The 22060-nt window shown below is 35.0% G+C and overlaps 1 protein-coding gene and 2 pseudogenes across 6 annotated transcripts in view; 1 reads left to right on the top strand and 2 right to left on the bottom strand.

The window, feature by feature from the left end:
• The window catches only part of LOC105144031 (dual 3',5'-cyclic-AMP and -GMP phosphodiesterase 11), a 234137-nt gene that overhangs the window by 160723 nt on the left and 51354 nt on the right, over nt 1-22060 (top strand). The gene's annotated exons all lie outside the window — the stretch shown is intronic.
• On the bottom strand, nt 18692-19550 carry LOC147909527 (ATP-dependent DNA helicase PIF1-like; annotated as a pseudogene).
• LOC147909526 (uncharacterized) lies at nt 19594-20448 on the bottom strand (annotated as a pseudogene).

Below are 22060 nucleotides of genomic sequence, written 5' to 3'. Positions count from 1 at the left end.
AAAGCTTAAAAAGAAAGATTTATATTGATTCGCAAATGATGTGTATACGAATGCTGAGCGAAATATGTTACTATTACCGAATTTGAAATTTAAAAAAGTATTATCGATCTCGATCAAGTTCAGCCATTCATTGTTCCAGCATCTCTTTAAGAGTTAAGAGTAAATTAATGGCAAAAAGATGATCTAATCTATTATTGTTGCACATCGTATGCATAAACCAGAGCAATGTTCATCACAAATGTGCTTCAAATAATTCGGATACTTTAACCGCGTACATCCACTATCTGCCTTGTAAATATGTGTATTATATCGTACTTTTATATTCTCTTTTAAAGGAGTTAATACTTCTCTAACTGATACGTCAATTTTCAAAATTTTAATAATTTTAAATATAATGTATATCGTCTTGTTTGAGGGACTGCAGTATTGCTTCCAAATTTTGCAGATTATATCTACCTTGTTCTGCCATGTGGCTGAAAAATTTTTAGATTTTGAACGAAGAGATTGAACGAACTTATCTAAATGAAGTTCAATCCTAATTATGCCCCTAATTTTGTCCGGATGGTTATAACTATGTAATAGGGCGCCTGCGCATGCTTCGACAACAGTTTTCAAAGTATCGCCAAAAACCAAAGCGTTTGCCCATCTTGCGCACTATTCCGTGGACCTAGTCCTTGCGCCATCTCTTCTCAGGGCGTATGCACTTCCTAAAATTCACAAACCAAATTGCCCTTTTAGGATCATTGTTTCGTCCATTGATAATCCGTTACATGTTTCGGCTTCCTTTTTTACATAATATTTTATACGATTCTTTACCGAAAGCTAAGAGTCATATTAAAGTTTTCAACTGGTTAATAAACTTAAAAGAATTTATTTCAAAGAAAATTACAAATTAATTTCTCTAGACGTTGTGTCACTATTCACAAATATATCAATGGACTTAGCAGTGAACTGTATCAATGATAATTGGACTTACATTTAAAAAAAATATGCACTTCCAAAAACAGAATTTCTGACTTAGGTTTGTTTTAGATTCGACTTTTTTTTGTATTTGGCAACACTATTTATAAACAAAATTTTGGTACGCCCTTGGGTTCTCCTCTGTCTCCCATCGTTGCGGACTTGGTAATGCAAAAATTGGTAAGGTCCGCTTTGATGTTGTTCGAGGATATTGTACTTTATTATTATCGATATGTCGACGACTTATGCGCGACGGTTTCGGTGTCTAAGATGGATTGTTTTTTCAGCGCGTTCAATTCGTTCCATCCTCGTTTACAATTTACCAAAATTGGAGATAATTTATTAAATTTTCTAGATATTTCCATCTATTAAAAATAATCATTTGATTTCCGACTGATATCATCCACCCACATTTTCAGATTTTTAAATATTTTTCCAACCATCCGAGGTCTCAAAAGAAAGGCATAATTTTTAATTTAGTGGACAAAGTTTTTTTGTTGTCGGATCCTATTTTTCATGCAAAAAACATTACTCTTATTATAAACATTTTGATAGAAAACGATTTCCCGCTTAAGTTCATTTTTGATACCATTAATAATAGAATCAAGGATATCACTCGAAAAAAGTTGTTTAGAACCAAACAACTTAGAGAATAAAAATCAGTTAATCTATCTTGATAGTACCCTATGTACCGATTTTAACAGAAAAATTTAAACAATTCAATAGAAATGATATCAAGGCCTCTTATTATAGTACAAACAAATTAAAGAAATTTATCAAAGTATATAAAGACCCTTTGGACTTTGTCTCAAAGTCTAATGTTGTTTATAAAATAAACTCTAATGATGCATTCTTGAGACTTACACGGCTGCTTCTTTCTATATAAATGTTGTGTGTTTTGCGGGTTTTCTCCGTGTCTAAATCCATTCTTGGAATGCCAACGTTTCGTGAGCCTTGCAATCCACTTCATCAAAGCGAGGAGCAGCCTGATACTGAGCTGTTCCTCCAGGCCCTTCCTTTATATATATTACGCAGCTTGTTGAAGTGGGATAAGTGGGAAGAGACGGGGGAGAAGAAGTGGTGGAAGTTGGTTGGTCTTCAATAATCGGGAAAATGGTCTTTCATATTAATTGAGATTACAAATTAGTTCGGTCCGTTTTTTTGTATTCAAAAATGCATTTATTTCAAAACAAAATGAACAGATTAAAGTATTGTCCATCGCTGGCTACTTTTCCCATCTCTCAGTCAATTTTCAAATTCCATCTCGAAAAAATGACTCGTCTTTGGAGGCGATCCAATTTTGGAGAAGTGAACCGGTGACTTGCCAAATCGTGCTGCATCCTTCGAAACAACCAGTAATCAGAAGGAGCAATGTCCGGAGAATACGGCGGATGCGGTAAAATATCCCATTTTTCCAAATATTTTTTTACTTTTGTGACATGAGGCCGAGCGTTGTCATGAAGAAAAATAACTTTATCATGTCTTTGCTCGTATTCTGGCCGTTTTTCTCGCAATGCACGGCTCAAACGAATCAATTGTATACCGATACCGTAATGGAATCGCTAGGTTTCAGCAGCTCATAGCAAACAACACCCTTTTGGTCCCGCCAGATATAGAGCATGATCTTCGAATCATGAATGTTCGGCTTTGGCGTTGATGTTGAGGTCGATGGCAATGATTGATCGGGCTTAGCCTAGTATTTTTTCTTCTTGGGGTTGTCGTAGAATATCCACTTCTCATCTCCAGTCACAATCCGATGCAGAAAACCTTTTCTTTGTTGTCTTTGAATCAGCTGTTCGCAAGTGAAAAATTTCCTTTCAACGTCTCTCGGTTTCAATTCATAAGGCACCCAATTTCCTTGTTTTTGAATTATTCCCATGGCTCTCAATCATGCAGAAACAGCTTGTTGAGTTACTTCCAATGATTCTGCAAGCTCCTCTTGCGTTTGACTCTGATCTTCTTCGAGTAATGCCTCTAATTCTTTGTCTTCGAATTTTTTTGGCTGTCCAGAGCAAGGTTTGCCTTCAACACTGAAATCTCCATCCTTGAAACGTCGAAACCATTCCCTACATGATTTATCAGTTGGAGCAGTGTCACAATAAACTTCGACAAGCATTTGATGGGCTTCAGCTGCACTTTTTTTCCAATTAAAGCAGAAAATTAGAACCTCCCGCAAATGCTGCTTGGTTAACACAAAATTCGACATTTCAAACACAGTAAAAATCAAGATTTTTGTATGAAACTCAAAGCGATATAAACTGATTATTATTAGCACATGTCTAACCTCTCTGAAAACGCCAAAATCAGCTGTCACTATGAACCATTCACAACAGCCAGAGCCATCTTTTGTAAAACGGACCGAGCTAATTTGTACTCTCAATATATTGTAGCTATTATCTCTATTTAAATTATTAGGGTGTTTTTGTATCTCTATAGCTTCTCTATACTTTCTTGGAAAGTATGATGTAACGTTGGCTATTGTGATCGCTTTGTCAAACAGTATTTGGTGTCCTGTTTCGATGTTATGTTCTGATAATGCCGACTGCGTGGCGTGTTTTAACCCGACATCACGTTGATTCTTTTATCCGTAGGTTGATCATTCTCCCGGTTTCTCCAATGTATATTTGTCCGCATGAACAAGGTATTTTGTATGCTCCTGCAGAGCTGAGTGGAGGTTTTTGGTAAGATTTTGATTTAGGATTCTTAAGATTTGTCCTATCTTTTTGGGTGGTTTGAAGATAATTCGGATATTGTTTGTTTAGTATCCGATCTGTTCCTTTGACATATGGGAGAAAAGATAGGATCCTATCGTCTAGTTGAGTCAGAGGCTGTTGTCTTATTTGAATGTTTATCGATTATCTTGATTATGTCTTTTTTGTCGAGTCCGTTTTTATGTAAGGCTAGTTTTAGATGGTTCTGTCTATAGATGTTCTTTGTCAGAGATAGTGAAAGCTCTATGTACCAGTGAGTTGATTACTGACTGTTTTTGTGCTGGGTGATGGTGCGACTCGGCATGTAAGTATCTGTCTGTGTGTGTTAATTTTCTGTACACTTGATAGCCTAGGGTGCCCTCGGCTTTCTTAAAGATAAAAACATCTAGGAAAGGGAGTTTTCCGTTTTCCTCTATGTCTATAGTAAAGCGGATATTTGGATGTTGTCTGTTGAGAAAAATAAGGAATTTACGATGTTCGGCTCTGTCATGTCTCCATATCACGAATGTGTCGTCCACAGAACGGAACCAAACTTCTGGTTTTTTCGGTGTTTTTCCGAGGGCTTCTTTTTCAAAGTGCTCCATGAAGATGTTGTAACTACAGGAGAAATGGGCGAGCTCATCGCTGCTCCTGAAGTTTGTTCGTAAAATTGGTTGTTATAGGAGAAGTAAGTAGTTGTTAAGCAGTGCTCTATTAGCGGGACGAGATCGGAGGGGATTTCATGTGAGGTTTTTATTATGTTTATTGTGTCTTTTATTGGGACTTGTGTGAAAAAGGATTCTACGTCGAAGCTTACGAGTAAATCTGTGGGACGTAGTCGGATTTTTTGGATTTTTTGTATGAAGTCCGTTGAGTTGGTTATGTGTGATTCGGATTTTCCAATGAGGGATTGTAGTGTTTGTGCTAGAAAACGGAATAAGTTGTATGTCGGATAGTGTATGGCGCTGACAATCGGTCTGAGAGGAATGTTAGGTTTGTATACTTTTGGTAGTCCGTACAATCTTGGTGGAAGAGAATTTGTAGGTTTTAATGTTGTTTTAGTGTCACTGAGAATGTTGCTTTTGTCCACAATAATCTTGGTGTTCTGTGCGATTATATTGATTGAATCTTTGTCAAGATTTTTATACATTTTGTTCAAGAGAATTCTTTATCTTCTTTTTGTAATCTGATGTATTCATGATTACTGTCATCTTGCCTTTGTTGGCTGGAAGCACGATGATGTCTGTATCTCTGTTCAGGTCTTGGAGGGCCAATCTCTCTTGTCTGATGAAGGAGGTTTGGCTTTGGAAAGGATATTGGTTACCTGTCTGCAGATATGTACTTGTTCTGATAGTAGATTCTATTTGGCTGATAATCTCTTCTTTTGGAACTTTTTTAGATGCCACTGCGAAGTTCGGGCCTTTGGCAAGCGCAAATATAGTGTCTTGAGACAGGTCTTTGTTGGATAAATTTTTGACATTAAGTAGAGAGGATTGTGAGGGACAAGGTTTGTATATTTCTGTTTCTGTCTTTCAGAGGACAAATAGCCCAGATCTCCCATAAAACTTTTAAACTCCATCTGTTCCTATCCGCCATGATACGACATGACATCTGACAAACCCTAGATCGTATTACATACGAACAAGCCATGAAGACTCTCACTCAATCCTCAACGGACTTCATACAAAAAAATCCAAAAAATCCGACTACGTCCTACAGATTTACTCGTAAGCTTCGACGTAGAATCCTTTTTCACACAAGTCCCAATAAAAGACACAATAAACATAATAAAAACCTCACATGAAATCCCCTCCGATCTCGTCCCGCTAATAGAGCACTGCTTAACAACTACTTACTTCTCCTATAACAACCAATTTTACGAACAAACTTCAGGAGCAGCGATGAGCTCGCCCATTTCTTCTGTAGTCGCCAACATCTTCATGGAGCACTTTGAAAAAGAAGCCCTCGGAAAAACACCGAAAAAACCAGAAGTTTGGTTCCGTTATGTGGACGACACATTCGTGATATGGAGACATGGCAGAACCGAACTCCGTAAATTCCTTATTTTTTTCAACAGACAACATCTAAATATCCGCTTTACTATAGACATAGAGGAAAATGGAAAACTTCCTTTCCTAGATGTTTTTGTCTCTAAGAAAACCGACGGCAACCTTAGGTCATCAAGTATACAGAAAACCAACACACACAGATACTTACATGCCGATTCGCGCCATCACCCAACACAAAAACAGTCAGTAATCAACTCACTGGTACATAGAGCTTTCACTATTTCTGACAAGAACATCTGCAAGACAGAACTCAACCACCTAAAACTAGTTACATAAAAACGGACACGACAAAAAAGACATAACCAAGATGATCAATAAACATTCAAATAAGACAACAGTCTCTGACACTAGATGATAGGATTCTATCTTTTCTCTCATATGTCAAAGGAACAAATCGGATTGGCAGGATATTAAACAAACACAATATCCGAACTATCTTCAAACCATCCAAAAAGATAGGATAAATCTTAAGAATCCTAAATCAAAATCTTACCAAAGACCTCCACTCAGCTCCGCAGGAGTATACAAATACCTTGTTCCTGCGGGTAAGTATACATTGGAGAAATCAAGAGAATGGTAACCTACGGATAAAAGAACACTAACGTGTCATGCTAAAACACGCCACGTAGTCGGCATTATCAGAACATAACATCGAAACAGGATACCAAATACTGTTTAACAAAGCGATCACGATAGCCAACGTTACATCATACTTTCCAAGAAAATATAGAGATGCTATAGAGATACAAAAACACCCTAATAATCTAAATAGAGATAATGGCTACAACATAAATAAAATATGAAAGACCGATTATTGAAGACCAACCAAATTCCACCACCTCTTCTCCTCCTCCCCTCTTCCCACCTACTCCCACCTCCTACTCCCTATCTTCAACAAACAGCGTAATATATAAAAAGGAAGAGCCTAGAGGAACAGCTCAGTATCAGGCTGCTCCTCGCCCTGATGAAGTAGACTGCAAGGCTCACGTTGGCATTCCAAGAATGTAATGATGCATCTTACGTGCAACGAGGAGGAAGCTGAAAACGCGAATTTCAGATCATCGAAATCATATACGATGAAACACCAGCTCTAAATCGGTAATAATAGATCATCGATCGCAATTGGGTCATGATTTTGATTCGAACAACAGTCAAATCTTGGATGAAGAACTTGTATACAATAAACGCCTTGTCTAAGAGATGCTTAATATTAAAAACAGAGTAATAGTCTTAACCTACAGACAGACACAAAATATCTTCATAAATCATATATTCCGATAATAAACAATGTTTGATTTTGCATTGCCAAGATTTATTACAGTACAGTTGAATTCGTCGACAATGTTGGTTTTCTTTATTCTTTATTTTATATATTGAATATAACACACAGATGTGATATTAATTTTTAACACACAGATGTGATATTAATTTTTTACTTCTTTTGACATATAAATTTGATGATTTTTTTAAATATTAACATTTTTTCAACAATTGTTGGACTCTGAGGTGAGTTTTTATCAGAAAGACGTATTATGCTTGTTTAAAAAACTTTTTGATAATTTATATATATAACGGTGTTTCTTTATATTCTCACTAGAACAACGAGAAATTTTCGCAATCGGTCAATCAATCGCTTGACGAGCAATTTTCCGTTTCTCTGTTTTAACACTCATCTAATTATGTAATGAAACAGTCGTTTTCTTAATCTTTGAATAATAATTTTTACTGCACCGGAATTTATTGTACATCTGAAGAAGGCCTAAATATAAAGTCGAAATATGTATTATATATGTATTTAGTATTGTATTTTGTAGCGTTTCAACTTTCTTATTTTCTACAATTTTTGTTTATTATATCTATTTTCAATTATACTGATGTTAAACGAATGGAGATTTTTTTATGTTTTCTGACTCTTATTAGCCATTTACGAGGGCAAATCAATAAGTAGCCATGTTAGTAATGAAGACGCAAGCTTTTCACAAAATTTTTTTTTATTTTTAAATGTAATCTCCTTTTAGAATAGATATACTTTTCCCAATGCTTCTGCCATTTTTTTAACCCCTCAGAAAAATATGATTTGTCGAACTCTACAAAATAGTCCTCTGTTTCGGCGATGACTTCCTCATTCGACGTGAATTTCTTTTCATCGAGCCATTTTTTTCAAGTTTGGAAACAAGAAGAAGTCACAGAGGGCTAAATCCGGAGAATACGGATGCGGCACCAATTCGTAGCGCAATTCGACCAATTTTGCTGTGGCGACTGCGGAGGAGTGAGTCGGTGCATTGTGAGCACCCATCGGGCCGACAGCTTTTTCATTCCCAAGTTATCATGCAAAATATTGAATGCTGTACGCCTCTGCTACTTTGCACTTTCGTTCGGTGATTAGCGAGAATCATGTCGGACTGTCATGAACTTTTTCAACGATTTCCTCAATAACCACACCTGCCGAGCGGCCTGGGCGCTCCTCAAAAACAGACGAACGACCACGTTTGAATTCGTTGAACCAATATCTGACTGTTGTCATAGATGATGAAGAATTTCCATAGATGGCATCCAACTTTGTTTTTATTTCTTCGCACGTTTTTCCACCCAAAAATAAGAAACGAATCACGGATCGGATTGCTCTTTTTCCATTGTATCGGAAAACATCAAACATGCTCACTACGAATTGCTGTCAAATCAAGACTATTGCATGAATCACTCTGAAATTTTGTATGGCATCGTTTGAAAGATGGTAGTACACGATGGTAATGTCAACTTGCGTCAACAACGTCGCCTGTCTTGAAACACGAGTACTTATTGATTTGCTCGTATCTCATTGTCGTACTTATTTACACAATAAATGTTATTGTGAAAGCATATAAATCTGGTAAAATGACTTCAGGTAATTAAATAAATTTCCTTTTACAACAGATTTTCAGATACTATTTTACTATTAAAAAGTAAATATAAATTTACGTAAACGGAATATTATAATGAAATTATTTATAATATCTGTGTCATTTCTATATATATTTTATATTTTATTTAAGAATCTCATAACAGTCTCAAATAATTATTAATTTAACATTTATATTTCTTACAGATCATTTTAAAATATAGTTAGAAGAAGTTTATTTTCCAAACATTGGTTCTAAAAGTGTTCTTATCGATTCATGAACTGGGCATTGTCCTAATATTATTTCAGATTTAACACAAGTAGAAAAACATATTACTACGATTATATCGAAAGGCACTACAGGAAAAATACAACCATTAGATGTTTACGGATTTAGAATTTGGAAAAATTTTGCTAAAAAAAGATTTTCAGATATTGTTTTACTCTATTGGAAAGTAATATAAATTTACATAAAAGAAATAATATAATAAAATTACAATCTCTGATATATAATCATCTCCGCAATATCATAACTTATTTAAATATTCGTGGTTTAACAAAAGTGGTTATACAAACAAAAGACCAGAAGAATTTGAAAATCCAATAGAATTTGTTTCGATTTTTTGTTTCGAAAAAGTTCAATAATGTGTGATATTGAAGGTTGCAGTAATACAAAATATGTACAAAAAGTTCGTGCACTCGGTTCACCAAAAATCCAAATTAAATTATTCTGTAATGAGGATGTGGTCACTCTCGAAGTAGTCTCCCCTTGATAGAATACACTTGGGACAACATTTTGGTCCAACGCTTCTCCCATTCCTGAAAGCAGTGCTATATGTTTTCCTTTGTCAGTTCCTTTAGGAGCTTCATCATTTTTCGTTTTATGGTATTAACAGCTACAAAATGTTCACCCCGCATGATATTTTTTACTTTAGGGAATAGGTAGAAGTCACAGGATGTTAGATCAGGTGAATAGGGAGAGTGGTCTATGGTAGTGATATTGTTTTTGGTCAAAAATTCGCGCGTAACGAACGCGGTGTGCGAAAGCATTGTCCTGATGTAGAATTCATGTGTTCTCCGCCCACAACAATTCGGGTCGTGTACGTTGCACACGTTCACGCAGACGCTTTAAGATTTCAACATAGAATTCTGCATTAATAGATTCACTGAACATATTCATGATGAACAACTCCACGAAAATCGAAAAAAAAACTATAAGCATGATTTTTGTACGACTTTTGCGCGCTTTTTTGGTGCGAGGCGAACCACGGTGCTTCCACTCTTCACTCTGCCTTTTTATTTCAGAATCATACTCGTAAATCCAGGATTCTCCATCCGTCATTTATCACCCTTTGGGGAAAATTTGAATTTTGGGCATTTTCGATCTAATCATTGCAATAGTCTTTGTTTTTGCTCGTCAGTCAAAATTTTCGGAACAATTTTTGCACACAGCTTCCGCATGTTTAAAACTTTTTTTAAATTGTCTGAACACTACCGTTATTTATTCCAAGTTTTTCTGCAATCATTCTAGTGGTAATTCTACCTTTACCAAATCGTGAACACGTTGAATATCCTCATCGACACGTGATGTTGAGGGGCGCCCTGCTTGTGCGTCGTAATTGACGCTCTCTCTTCCCTTCTTGAACCGATTTACCTATTTATACACTATTTATACACATTTCTACGCTTCATGGCAGACTCACCATACACCATTTCCAACATTTGAAGAATTTCCTAGCCGTTTTTGCCAAGTTTTACGAGAAATTTGATGTTGATCCTTTGCTCGGTTAAAACGTCTCGCTCTATTCCACTAACATGATCCAAAGCACGTTACTACAATAAAAACAGACACGAAAAACAGAGATCTTACTCGATCGTCACCTAACTTTTACTAAGGACACGCTTCCCCCGAGACGTTGCACCACTATACAAGCTTACAGCATCACTACGTCGGTAGAATAAAATTCAGTGCACGAATGTTTTGTACACACCTCCTATAGCTGTAGTAAGATGTTCATGATGCAAGAAGTCATTATCTTTAAAACATTTTTTCATCGAGTATCATTATTGTAATGCATAATGAGTAAACGATACAAAATATAAATTTATTGTATATAAACATTTAGAAATTATTTCATTATTAAGTACATTTAGAAATTATTACACAAATGATAAGTAAATAAGATGTTCACAGTTATTCCTATCATCTATTTCAAAAAACTTAGCTTTTCTTTGAAAAATATCACGACTCTATTTTTAAATGCAACAATTTTTTTATGCAAATTTATTTTTTAAAGATTCAATCTTATACAATAATTTTATAAAAGAGTGAATTTGGAATGAAATTATTTTTATTCATAGAAAAAATTAATAGGTCAATTCAATAATAGTTAATTCTAAGCAGAATCGTAAGAACTCGTAACTTGTTCTCATAAAACTCGTAAAAACTTATTACCAGTATTCTAATTTTATGCGTATGTGTTGTAAGACATATGATTATTCGTAAATATTTACAATTTCTTGTAAATCTTATGGTTAGTAAAAAGCTACCTGTAAAAATATCGTATAAAGATATAAACACTTCAAAATTTGTATAAATCTTACGAGAATATGTTACGAACAATTTTATTTAGAATTTAGGCATAAATCAAAGAAATAATAACAGAGTTAATATGTATATACAGTAAGAGCGTGGTCGACCAGCGTGATGTTGCACCATTTCATGTTATTAGCTTTGAGATAGGTTCGAATAGTTTCGTACGATATATCTAAACCTTTCTGCTTCAATTTTGCTTGTCCTTAACGCAGTGTTAAGTCAGGATTCCGCGAAAACAGTTTCACTATTTTTTTATCGTCTTTTTTGTTCACTTTGTAGTATATCGAGCCACGTTCCGGCAAATCATCGACATTTTTTGCCACATTATATCGCTGCACCCACTTCTGTACGAATGATTTCGACTTTTTCATATATTTAGCAGCCGTTAATTGTGACATTTTTGGGTGAGTGCAGAGGAACACAGCTTCATAGCGTGATGCGTATTTGGTACTCATGGCGCTTAATATGATTCTCTTAAGAAAGTTCAATGACAACTTTTTCCTTGATAGTGCAAGGACAAAGGTGCCTTCTATGGATTCATGATAGATTTAGGACGATATCTTTTATTAGCTTTGAGTAAGGCCGACCACGATCTTACTTGACTTACTGTACATCTTAAAAATTTAATATTAACAATAAGATTGGAAACAAGATCGTTTATGTTAAATACATTACTTTAAATACGAAGCGCTACTACAGTCTGAATGTTAAGATGAACTATTATATATATTTATATAAATGAATTAATTTCAGAAATGATAATTGCGTGCCGATATGGTTGTCGGACTTTCAACAACCAATCTGAAATATTAAAAATCCTCCCAAATTTCCTAAATTTAATCTTAAAAAACTGTAATCTAAACTGTAATCTGTAGGTCTCGGTAGTCTAAAAGCTTAGGACGCTCGCATGGAATGCAAGAGATCCGGATTCGTCTCTCGGCCGAGATAATATTTTTCGCAATAAGTTTATTACAGGTTTTTAAGATTAAATTTGTGGGGATTATTAATATTTCAGATTGATTGCGTTGAAAGTCCGACAATCATATCGGCACGTAATTATCATTTCTAAAATTAATTCATTTATATGATTATATATAATCGTTCAACATCTTAACATTCAGACCATAGTAGTGCTTTGTATTTAAAAATATTATATATTTAGAAAATCTAAATACATATACATACATATACACATATATTGTATATAAAATTTAAATACATATATAATAAAGCATATAGAAAACTATATAAATTTTACTTAAGACATCTTTTCAAATTTTGATATATTTTTCCGACGACAATTACTTACGCATATGAGTATGGATTACATATATACGTATATATGGAAGCGTTAATAATTAATTATCGAAAATGATATGTTGTAATATAATTTTATTATACATGATTGAATTCTTAAAAAAAATAATCTTTAATTTGGTATAAAAAAATTTGAAAATTTAAGAAAATTATAAGTGATAGAGATATTTTGTTAAACAAAAAAAATAAACAAAACTTTTTTATTTATAACTTTAAGATACTCTTGAAACCGTATTTTTGTTTAAAAATTTTTTTCTCTCTTTTATAATTCCGATGATATTCACCTGAAAAATATCGTTTTTTTTTTAAGAGGTGTTTCACCCCTTAAACATGAGTTAGCGCACATGTAAAAAAATATGTATCTCTTCGATTTTCGTGTTTAACAACATATCTCATGGAGAATCAAATCGTTTCCGGACAGTTGTGAAACTTTCTCTTGTAAATCTTTTTTTTGTGTTCAGAAATAGAATTTAGATTTATGCTATAAATTCTATGTGTACATTACATAAATTTCCGTCAGCTATAGAAAATAGCGATAATTCTAATTGGAGCATCAAAATATTTCTTTTTTTTTTTGTGAGCGAAAGTGTTCTCTCTGTATGAGTACGAGATGAATAGGAATGTTACATGAGATGAAGTCCAAGGGTCTAGACGTGTTAATATAGTATTCGACAATTAGAAGCAAACAGTCTTGCGATTCATCAGCCGAAACTAAGGGTGACTAGGCGCTGTAAATTAGATCCGAATTGAAACACGAGTTTAGTAAAATGAAGCTACTTTAGATGTAACGTATACGCATGCATACATGATGTATGTATACACATTCTTCGATTATTTCGATTATTATTTAAAAGATCTAACATGACATGAATTTTGGCTTGTAGTTTCCCAAAGCGGATGTAATCGTCCACCAGTGGGCCTTGAGGGAATCTATGAACGAACGTTGTTAATCTTGGGGATCGTATGTTATTCTCCTTAGTAAGCCCAAAAAAGTTTAGAAAACTATATACGATTAATATGATAACGATAAGATGTCGCTGAGGAACGGATTAATGTCCGTTTCCAATGTAGATTAATTTTTATCTCGGTTCAACTTATTTCGTCTTTTTCTAAAGTTCTAAAGATTAGAAAAAGACGAAGAGTAACGAGGGCGAAGATTTGAATGTCGTTATCTTCCTGGTTATGGAATGACAGAAGGCCCAGAAGATGTGAAACAGAAGACTCAAAGAAAAGTGCATGGTATTGACTGTAAAATTCCAATCAACAATGCAGAGTGTTAAAACATCGATTGTTCGATCTACAGGGTCCATTATGAAAGTAATGCGCATGATTTTATTGTGACGCAAATATCCATCTCAGCGGGGTAAAATGGGTCGGGAAATGTGGTGGGGGGGTCTGCCCTTCCAAGGCAGCCGGTCGCCAGTTTGCTCCGAGCAGTCTGAGTGGAAAGACGTGCCTCCGCGTGAAGTGTGTTTTTCGACTTTGTAACACGGCGCGATGGAGCGTTCGCTTGAACAGCGATACGCCATCAAGTTTTACGTGCGACTTGGAAAGAATGCAACCGAAACATTCCAGATGCTTCAAGAGGCCTTCAAGGACGACTACATTTCAAGGTCACAGTCCGGGAGGTGGCACAAGGCGTTCAAGGAGGGCCAGGAGGAGGTCGCCGACGAACCCCGTTCTGGACGCCCAACAACGGCCAGAACCGACGAAAACGTGAATCGTGCGAAGTTTTGCGTTCCGACCGTCGATTGAGCATCCAGTACATCGCTGACACCCTAAACATGTCCACATTTGCGGTACATGGGATAGTGACGGAGAATCTGACATCAAAGACGAGATCAAGCTCCACCATGATAATGCCCCCAGCCACACGGCCTTCATCGTTGCCAACTATCTGGCCCGGAGCAACACCCCGGTGGTCCCCCAGCCGCCTTACAGTCCCGACTTGGCTCCGTGCGACTTTTTTTTGTTTCCCCGTCTGAAGAGAGAGCTGAAAGGAAAGCATTGGGAGTCCGTGGAAAACATCCAAAAGCATGTTACAACGTTCCTAAGAGACATTCCCGTCGAGGAGTTTCAGCGTGCCTTCCAGGCGTGGCAGACACGTCTCCGCAAGTGTATTGATTCAGAGGGAGAGTATTTTGAAGAATTTGAGCATTTGTACCGCTACGATTAATAAATCTATTTTTCCCAGAAAATGCGCATTACTTTTATAATGGACCATGTATATAGTTGAATTTGATAAAGAAGCCAATTCGGTTGGAGTCGCTGCTGATAGTATTATACATCTCAGTCGTCGACTGATAAAAGATGCAAAAACAGTATTGCGGTTATACTTTCATCTCAGTACCCAATTTGTTTTATCGATCTCAGTGAAGTGGGAAACTGGAAGGAACCGTATCTATTATATAAGACGCTCTGGTGTTGACAATTCTGAGAATCTCGCAATCACGAAGTTCCACTGAGAAGCGACGGGAGGCATTGTTTTGAGCAAAGATTTGTCGGTTATGAACCAGCCATGCATACATCTCTTTCCCTGGAACGTGCCTTAACTGTTCGAAGAAGTATCTGAATCAAGTTCTCGATCGAAATTGCTTGTTTTAATCCTGATGGCTTGACTAGAATCAGGGCAGGCCTGTATTATTCAAGATCCTGTTAGAGGTGAATGGGGATCTTTATGATCATCGACCAGGCTAAACGGTTTTATCTCTCACAAATGTTCTGCAGTATAAGAAACCGTACTGCATGGCAAGCATACTGAGAAGAGAGAACCGATTGAGATAGTAGATGCTCGAAAACGACATCTCTGTGGATCAATTCAAATGAAGTAAAACGATTATCATTTGTAAATCATCAGCAAAGCGCATGGCCATCTTAGAACCCTCTTGGTAAGTTATTTAATGTCGTATTACTGCGTAAAAGAGAACGGACTCTACTGGGGAACTCAGTAGCTTTTTAAGCGCTGGGATGCCATCACTCTTGGAGATAGCTAGCAAGCCTTGTCGATAATGCGATAATTTGCATGTCAGCTTCACATGATGTTCCCAAACAATCACCCCTCCAAGCATTAATCTTGCCAACGTCGCAGTGATCAGATGAGAACTGGTGATTTGGACGTGGGATAGAATTCGTGATAACGTAACAGGGAGCTTTCTATTTAGATAGTTGATGTACCTATCTGTTTGAGATATAATCACCTGAGCGTCCTCAGTCCACAATTTAATAAATTCTGGAATAAGCGTGTAGCAAGATCATCGCCCTGAAAAATTTATTAAATTTATAACAGCATAGTCTAACATTTCGCTCAGCTCGGCCAACGTCTGTGTAGCAGTGGACCTCGAACAGCTCGTGCGAGCACACGGAGGCTTTGATGAAAGTGTCTATTCGAGATTTCGAGAACATTGAGTGTATGAAAGCATTGGCGGCCGTCTGCTAGTGTCTTTGACTTATGGCGATTTCGGCACGCATACATCGACCTTCTAATGCTGTTCTGACATGGTGCGAGTGTAGAACCACTTTGGTGCTATGCCAAATTGCACTGTTAGAAATATCAGTGCAACATTTCTTGAACTCGTTTAGTTTATTCGGTTGGTCCGAATATAAATTTAGCACTACACTGGGTTAGTTTTCATTTGCTAAATGCGGCAATCTTAACACACTGATACAGTTCGAATGGCACTGAAAAAATTCGCACTAGTGGCGAATTTGCTATTAATGTTGAAAGGATCTATAGATGCCTTTCAAGAGATATACTCAAGATGAATCGTTTTTCATTGTATAATTCTCAATAAGGAAGAACCGTGAGAGAGGAATTGGTCCTCGAATGACACTTATAGAGCAATTGCTCTTTTAAGATCAAGACTTCTTACCAAACACAACGTTCATCTTTATTTAATGATAATATCGATTCTTGGATGACAGATAAGATCCACTAGCTCCCTATTTAGATTATAGTCTAAAAAGGGCATCATCGTGTAGTCGGGCCTCTTATTCTTCCGAATGAAATCTGGTACAAGAATTCCAAAGGATGTCGTGGATGGTTAAAAAAAAACCTCCGAAGAGATTGGAGGTTAGCATATGGGTATCCGGGGGTAAATTTGGATTTTAAAAAATCCGAACGCTTGATACCATTTCGGGAGGAACCATGTTCAACTCGACCGCTCAGCAGTTGAGGGGTCATTGCCTTGCTCCACAAACAGTGTTGCGCAGATGACCGAGAAAACAACAGATATTTGGCTGAAGAAACCGTCGGTTACGTCCTCTATTTACTGAAATTTTGTCGCCCTTGGCGGGAGGAAAGGTCGCGCCCATTCTACTCGATTGCTGCTCGTCTCCATCTCCGGAGAGTCCCGGTGTCCGCTCTGCGGGAGAAGGAATCACACTCTACTCCACTCGACCGCTAATGTGGTAAAGAATTTGGTCGGTAAGAGGGCGTACCTAGTACGACGCTCTGGTCGCTACGTGCGACTGTCGGTTATTCGGTGCTATGCGATCGTATTGGCAGGAGGAAGCGCTCATTTTACTCTGCAGATGAGAGTCTAGATTCTCGTATACTTGCGACATTCCTTCTATCGACGACTTAACCTCAAGGGATTGGTTGTGCGAGCGTGGATCGCTACGTATGGCTCGAGTGAATCCTCGTGAGCATGGTCAGGAACATGCTAAGACGGTGATCGACGGATCTCTCGGTCCCTCGAGGCGCGGTCTATGACAAGAATCTGCATCCCGCGATCGATCTTGCGATCACTCATGAGAGTAAGAATTCGAATTTTCTATTTCTGATGGTAAATATAAGACGCTTCTGCAAGCATCTAACAAGTGTACACTTACGTAACGAAATTATACGAAAAATTTTCCGAAAAGGAAACACACTGTTGTCTCTGCGAACAGAACACAGAGATGATGCGAGAACGGCGCATGGAAAGACTAGGTCCACGGAGTAGCGCGTAAGGCGAGCGTGTCATACTATGGTTTTTGGCGGTACTTTGAAAACTATTGTCGAAGCGTGCGCAGGCGCACTACTACATAATTGTATCCATCCGGACGGGACTTTAAGAGACCATAATTAATATTTAAGTTCAAAAATTTGCTTTTATTATTATTCTGAATTTATTGAAGAACTTTTTAAAATTATTTGTAGACTTAAATTATTTATTTATAAATAAAGATACAAGAGACAACAGAGAAAATGTGTTGTGCATGAAAAATAATAAAATTTACATACAATATTTTCTACAAAATTTAATAATTTAAGAACAATACAAGCGCGCGCTACGCGCGCGCCATTTATTTAACAATTACTTAATTAATATTAATAATACTTATATTAATAATATTTATAATTTATAATTTATTATTTATTAATTATTTTATTTTTTATAAGAAAGAAATGACAGAATGCTACCATTTTCACATCATCTTGTGGTAGATAGCATGACGCGTTTTTATAGTGGTTTCTTTATTAGGCCACTCCACTTCGATTATTATATAATAAATTTTATTCAATAGACGATAAGAGAATAAATATTTAGAATGTCTTTTAAATATATTTAGTTGTGTTCAAAATTTTTTTGGAGATCTAACATTTTATTCCTAATATGTATTAAAATTTTTTATTAAAAATATTATTTTTAATCATAAGTTGAACATAATTAATTTTATTTTCTTTTGATAAAGTAACTTCTTTTTTTTTGTTTAATAAAAGTTATTTAAATAAAATTTGTTAAAAATTTGTTATCACAACTTTATTTTCAATCTTTAATGTGTCATTTTTTAGTAAATATATATATATATATATATATAATAATTTATATATATTAAATAAATAATATTAAATAAAAGTTATTTGACAATTTTAATTTTAAACAGTAATTTTGAATTAATAGGGATTTAATAAAGTATGATTAATTACGAATTATATTTATATAGTTGAACCTATCTATGAGTTGAGCATACCGTAATGTTAGTGATCGCTTATTGCTCTCACTAATATTCATAAATTATTATCTATGTGTAGTTCATAATTGTCACATTTAAACCGTTATATCTCAGAAACTATTGTTTAAAATACAAATTTACAAATGATTTTTTTAATTTAATTTTTTAAAATCTTTTTGTTAGAGTATTATAACTCGCAAATTTTGGGATATCCTGTAAAAATAAAAATTTAAATATAGAAAAATTATTTATATATTTCTGTATATACATAATTCTTAATTTGTTTACTATTTCGTTGATTACCAAGATAAACTTTTAATGCTTTCCAAGATCTAACTTGTGAAAAAGCAACATAAAATTGTCCATTATTGAAAACATCTTTTCGAAGGTCTATTTCCATTTTGTCGAATGTCGAATGACCTTGTGACTTATTAATTGTCATAGCAAAAGCTAATTTTATAGATTGAATTGATAGAATTTTATAAATTGTGTTCTTTCAAAAATGAAAGAATATATATTTTCACAATATAATGTTATGCGATTTAAAAAAAACAGTATCGCCTACTTTATCACCGGTTAAAATTTTATATTTCAATAAATAATCAGCACACACGCACGCACGCACAAGTTCTATAATTATTAATCTAGTACCATTACAAAGACCTTCGTTGATATTAAAATTCCTAACATAATGTGGTATACAATTTGGTCTTAAACGCAATTCATAAGCAGGAAAAGATGATGGAGACAAAGTATTTAAATATTCAAGTAATAAAACTTCATCAATGTCATCATTATCATCACAATTTTCATATCTATACTTGTGTCTATATTTGTTCTTTAAATATATCTAATAATTCGACAATTTGCTTATTAATTTCATCTACATCAGTATTTCTTGCAGAAAGTATTGCACATTTAGCTATTTTATCAAATTTTTTATTTTGTATTTGATCACCGTATATATCTTTTACAATATCAGCTTTAATGGAAGCAATACAACAATCTGGAAGTTATATATTATCATTAGAATCGTTTAATTTACCATTTCCTAAATTCAATAAAAATTTTGCAAATTCAATTTCTTCTGGAAAAATTCGCATATCTTTTGTTAAAGTAAAATTTGTAAAAGGCTTCCAAATAGAACTAAATTTGATTTACTATTTCACATCGAGTATCATGTATTTTAATAAGAAGAAGTTGTCTAAAATCCTCATCTAATATAATAATTTTTCCACCAAAAGGCAAATTATTATTCATAATATCACGCAATGTTCGATCCATAATTTCTAAAGCATATCATAGTATTATTGGCGCTTCGTCCCAAATAAAAATATCTGTTTCCAAATATTGTACTTCTTTTTGATTGGATTTAAATGTTAGATGAATCAAGAAATAATGGAACTGGTAATCCAAATGTTTTATGAACTATTTTTCCTGCTGATAGCAATGCCCGTAAAAGCCATAGTACAAATAGATTTATTATTTTGGCTAAGTGATAGATAGTTATATATATAAATGTTTTACCTGAACTACCTAGATCATTGATATAGAAACAATTGTTATTGTTATTATTATTAATATTTAATTTATTTAATATAAGATCTACAATTTCTTTTTGTTCATTATTCAATTAATTAGATTGTCTCATGCCAATTTCCATAGCTTCTTCAAATGTTATATAATTTTTTTATTAACTATCAATTTCCATTTGTGGAAAATCAGCGAAGCTTTTACCTTTATCAGAAAGAAATAATTCCGATTTGTGCATAAGCTTTTTGTTGTCCTTGCGATATAAATGTCGGATATAATCTTCTGACATTGCTATTTTTAAATTTTGCCAAAGTTCTTTAGGATACAATGATTGACAGTGTAATAATATACGTATAAATAATCTACGAAGTTGTTTTGGCATCATCCATGCTATCTCTTCATTGGTCATTTCCAATCATCATCATCTTCAAACCGAAAACTAAACATGCTGTTGAAAATGATTGACATACTTCTCCATTTACAGTTTTTAAAACATTAAAAGTTGTAGCTCCTTTTATAGTGAGTAACAATAGCTGTAAATGAAATAATTTTGTTTGTATTGGACTAACGGAATACATTCGTTCTATACAATTAAAATGATTTTTTCGTTTGATCCAATGCGATATATTTCATTGATTTTTTTCCTTCTTAAATATATAATAGTTTGGAATTTCTACATAAATACTGTCTTGCTTCTTCATCACGAAGATTTAAAAAAAAATAATCAATTAACATTGTAACTTAATTTAAAGCTGATATCATTTCACTTCTTCATTGGCTTCATTTTCAATAATAATGTTTCGTTCATGAGGAAGATGAACTGGCAAATGTATTATAGCATGACTCTTATTATCTTGTAATTTTTTTTCAAAAATACGCCAACTAGCTTCTACAGGTTCTACATAACGAGTTTCTATAAAGTTATGTATTTCATCATAATCGACAATTACATTTTCTGTTATTGGCTCAATTGTTATAGCAGCAACATCATGTCCCTTATAGATATATTTATATAAATATTTAACTGATTTGATACTTGATTTGAAACTATCTCAACATTTATGTGACAATTAAAAATAATCGATAAAATAGGACAATACAGAACTACATAACGATTATCAACTATTAGGTGTTGGAATTAATTCGTAGCGTTTTTTTAATGAAAGAATGTTATTTATTTCACATGAGCATTAAAAAATACATTAATGAAAGTACTTCCCATCACTTTCTACTACTTTTGACCATCTTTCGGGCAGTGAATGAATACCGCGTCGGAAGAACTGTTCATCTTTAGATGAAATCCAGGAATCGAACCATTTTGTACAATCTTCGTAAGATGTGAACTTCTGCTCGCACAAGCTATGAGCTAATGATCGAAACAAGTGGTAGTCGCTAGGTGCAATATCAGGAGAATACGGCGGGTGCGATAGCACTTCCCATTTAAGTGTTTCCAGGTATGTTTTTACCGGTTTTGCAACGTGTGGGCGAGCATTGTCGTGCAGCAAGATGACTTTATCGTGTCTTTCGAAGTATTCCGACCGTTTTTGCTTCAATGCACGGCTCAAGCGCATCAGTTGCCGTCGGTAGAGATCTCCAGTAACGGTTTCATGCGGTTTTAGCAGTTCGTAGTATATGACACCCTTCTGATCCCACCAAATACAGAGCAGGAGCTTTGAGCCATGGATATTGGGCTTTGCCACTGATGTTGATGGTTCGCCGGGCTTAACCCATGACTTTCTGCGCTTTGGATTGTCATAATGGATCCACTTTTCGTCACCGGTAACAATCCGATGCAAAAAACCTTTTCTTTTCTGCCGTTGAAGCAGCAGTTCGCACGTGAGAAAACGTCTCTCAATATCCCTTGGTTTCAATTCATATGGGACCCAATGTCCTTCCTTCTGGATCATGCCCAAACTTTTAAGACGTTTTCTTATTGTTGAGAAGTCAACTTCCAATGACGTAGATAATTCTTTAAGTGTTTGACATGAGTTTTCATTGAGCAGTGCCTGCAAATCGTTATCTTCAAATTTTTTCGGCTGACCAGGTCGCTCCTTGTCATCCAAGTCGAAATCACCAGCTT

Source organism: Acromyrmex echinatior, chromosome 6, assembly GCF_024713525.1.
Source record: "Acromyrmex echinatior isolate Ae372 chromosome 6, ASM2471352v2, whole genome shotgun sequence".
In the NCBI taxonomy this organism is placed as follows: Eukaryota; Metazoa; Arthropoda; class Insecta; order Hymenoptera; family Formicidae; genus Acromyrmex; species Acromyrmex echinatior.
Note: the sequence above shows the minus strand (reverse complement) of the source record. Positions and strands in the feature narration are given on the sequence as shown.